The sequence below is a fragment of the Micropterus dolomieu genome, linkage group LG18, assembly GCF_021292245.1.
Source record: "Micropterus dolomieu isolate WLL.071019.BEF.003 ecotype Adirondacks linkage group LG18, ASM2129224v1, whole genome shotgun sequence".
NCBI classification, from domain to species: domain Eukaryota; kingdom Metazoa; phylum Chordata; class Actinopteri; order Centrarchiformes; family Centrarchidae; genus Micropterus; species Micropterus dolomieu.
In genome coordinates this window covers 1,061,611-1,065,514 of record NC_060167.1, presented here as the reverse complement: position 1 = coordinate 1,065,514, position 3,904 = coordinate 1,061,611, and the positions used below count along the sequence as shown (strand labels likewise).

Sequence of the window (3,904 nt, the reverse complement as noted above, 5' to 3'; positions counted from 1 at the left end):
GTCTCTAAATGATCTTTGTTGGGAGTTGCACATGCTCAGTTCCTAGTTAAGGACTACTAGCCAATCAGAAGCAGAGAAGGGCGGGTCGGCGAGAAGCCGGTAAACGGCTCGGGTTCAGCCGTACGTGTTGCCCACCGGCAACTAAGAGTTATTAATCTGTATCCATAAAGTTTTAACTGAGCTCTGTCTCTACATCACAGGAACAACTTTATGTCACAGGGATGAAAGGGAAGCGGCTGGACTACAAACGAGCTGTTTTCAGTTCAGAGCAGAGTTTTCTGTGGGAGATGGGAACTCCCTTTGGGCTGTTTCACTTTGCAAACCTGTTGCAGCACAAAAAAGGTATAAACTCAATAAAGGAGAGGGAAAAAGCCAAAAAGCAGAATAACACCTCTTTAAAGCAAAGTATTTGTAATGATCCAAACAAGTATGTCGTAATGACATGCAGCTATTTAACGTTACTTCCTATAAATGAAGCTAACGTTACATAATTACATTTTTGCAGCATTATTACGGAGATCTGCTCTTTTTTTCGTCTCGTCCAGCGTAGGCACGTTTGTGTCTTATAAGTTGATTATCGGTATTTATGTGGGACTTAGCTAAATCTGCATCCAGCTCAGACGACCTCCTGCAGAGATCTATTCATGTGTGCTTTCTTCTTCTTGAACTGTGAAAAGATTTTAAGGTAAATAATACATTTGCTTGGATTTTTGCTTCCTCCCACTCTTTGAAAATGCTTCTTTTTTTTTTGCATGACTTTTATCTAAACTTTGAAGACCAGCTCTTCGTTAAAGTCCACTCAGTTTATACAACCAGTCCTTTAACTTATCACTTACATGCCCCCGTGTCCCACAGAAACCTTGGACCGCCACAGACATCTGGGCTTTTTGTCAAAAATTTAGGACGAAGTTGTCAATTGGTCAATTTTGTCTTTTTATTTTTTTTTGGTTTGTGACATCTAACAATAACTTTTCAATTATCTGACTCAACCCCAGAGTCATGGACATTTTTTTCCTTCACAATAGGGACAGTGATTGCTGTCAGTTATGAAAACACTCTCAGAGATGGCCTAGTTCTGGGACAAAATACCAACAATTTCCAAGATATGCTTCACCCCTCTTCCCCCTCAATCATATCACTCTCTCCCCGGTCTTTCCACTTCACTTCAGCGGGTGCTTTAGATTCTGTACATTGTCAGCGCTGCTTCACTCTTTCTTTTCCTACTTACCTCCTCTCTTTCACATAAGATCATCGAGCAGTCGCGGCGGGTTCACTGTTGTTCTCATCCTTAAATGAGATGAAACGGATTTAATGAGCGGATTCATGTTTCTCATTTCAGCGCTTCTGAAATGAGACGTACATTATTTAAAAAGTGACACCTACACTCATCTTGTACAAGAGACTCTGTGACAGAACAAAGCTGAATCAAATTAAAGACAGCCAGACACTTAACTGTAGTTGACACAAGGATAACATCTGCACCGACGGGTCTCTCTCAAACCACCTGACCTGCTCGCTGAATCTTAAAACGGTCGACAAAGGTTAACGGTTATTTAAGAGAAATGTTTCTACTCCAGAGCGCAGCGCTTTCGGTTTGATTCTTGTAAAAGTTCTAATACCATACTGTAAAAGTACTCTGTTACAAGTACTGCACTGAAAATGTTTGCTGAATTAAAATTATGTAAGTATAATCAGCAAAATGTACTTAAAGTATTAAAAGTAAAAATGTTCAATGCAGTAAAATGTCCTCTGTGACTGTTGTACTATTACATATTATATCATGAGAGTGTTATTCCTCATGCATTCATGTAAAAGCAGGATTTTACTGCTGTAGCTGTTGAGCTGGAGCTCGTTTTGAACAGTTTAGTATCAGACTGCAGCTAATACTTATTTCCCTTATGAATTCATCTGCTGCTTATTTGTTTGCCGTCACAGTTACCCAGAGCCCAAAGACACGCCTTCATAGTGCTTTGTTTGGTGTGACCAACAGTCCAAACCTCAACATTATTAACAAACGTTCAAATTATTAATACATTCAAAGAAAAGGAACCCTGAAACGTTTCATATGGAAATTCACTTAAAAGATCAAAATGGTTGCAAATAAATTTTCCGTCAGTCTAATAATCCTGTCATATTTACTTGTATAAACTGTTGGAGTTTAATTTATAAGTAAACATCCTAATTTATAAACTCTTCATGTGTTTTTTGTGTAAAAATCTGACTTTGTAAAGTAACTGAAGCGGTCAGATAAATGTAGTGAAAGTAAAACGTGCAATAAATCCCTCTGTGATGGAGTAGAAGGAGAAAATATTCAAGTAAAGTATACAAGTACCTCAAATGTGTACCTCAGTACCTGGTGAGCAGGTCGCTCTGCTGCCGTCGCTGTAAACGAATCTGTGTTTGTGTGCGGGGGGGTGAAGCGTTGTAAAGTGCTCTTGGGATAAAGGCGCTATATAAATGCAGTCCGTTCACCATTTACCATCACCCTACTTCACACTATTACATATTGCACAGTCACACATCTCCACCTTCGCCACAACCGTTTGGAGTGGCTCGCTCGTAGCTGCTCAGCTGTTTTCATTGCCTGTTCATGAGCGTGTCTGAGATGCGGGCCGGTGACCTTCCACTCGAAGCTCCGCTTCCTGAATGCTGCCTTCAGCGGGACTTTGGCTCGGCAGAGGGAGCAAAATCAATGTGGACGGCGGCATGTGCAAACCTGTGCTCGTTACGCCGGTCTGGAGAGCTGATAGTGAACCTCAGAAAGACAAAAAACACCCACCACGAGGCTTTAACCTCAGACAAAGGATGGTTTTGTGAATTCATAGAACACTTAGTTGAGCTTTTATATCCAATCAAACCTTAATCCCCACAGTGCTGAAATGAACAAGCGCATATAAAACCACTCCAGGTGTCCATAAAGTCAATATGAGCAAAGAAACGCTAAGTCAGGCAAATAAATAAGGCTTTTACTTTACAGAGACGCTGCTTTCCCTCTTACTCGGTTATCTTTTTGTCCGGCTGTTCCAAAACACAAAGTCTTGACGTTCAAGGTTTATTAGTCATTCCACAACACAAGGTTGGAGCCCCCCCCCCACACAATACATAGCAGCAGTGGGAGGAACTGAAACACATGTCTACAGTAAACAGCCTGTTAATGCACCCTCAGAAGCTTAATTAGTTCTCAGCTCTGAAATCACTGATCCAGATATTTTATTGGAGATTTTTGACCTGCTTTTAATTTAATTGATTGGTTTCTGAGTGTTTGTGTAACTTTGTGTGCTGTTGGTTTGTGCCGGGGCTGAGCGATGTGGCTCGGGGTCGTGTCAGCCTTAGCAAATGTATTTATTATTGTAATGTTATTAACCCTGACCTGCCAAAGGGACTGCAGATGTGAATTAGCTTGAAGCTATAATCTGGTACAGTGCATCAAATGGTAACGTTTCTGTTTTACTGTACGCTGCCCCTTTTTAAATAAAATAAATTAAAATATATATATTATCTGTAATATTAATGAAGGCAGAAATAATGAACAAAACCTCCTTCATTTAATTGTTAATTTTAGGTCTGAAAATGTCTGTTTTTGTGGCGTAAACGCTGTTTTTAACTTTGGTACTTGAGCTCATTAGATAAACAGAAGAACTACAAACATGGAGGCGTGCTAACACTTCACCTGTACACAGGTATCACACCTTCATTTAGATGGAAACACAAACTTCAGGTGACAATTGAAAATCTAAAAGTAGAACAGAATATAATGCAGGAGTTACTGTTTTTTAGAAGACGCACATTTGTTTGCTCTACATCTTAACTGCATGTTTTGTTATTGTGCAGACAAACTTTTATCCGACATTTGTTGTTGCTGCTTATTCTGAAGGCTTTTAACATAAAGCGGGGGGGGGGGGGG

At 40.1% G+C, this 3,904-nt stretch overlaps 1 protein-coding gene across 10 annotated transcripts in view; it reads left to right on the top strand.

Annotated features, from left to right (window-relative positions):
* dag1 (dystroglycan 1) overlaps positions 1–3,904 on the top strand; it is a 128,605-nt gene that overhangs the window by 71,939 nt on the left and 52,762 nt on the right. The window lies entirely within an intron of this gene.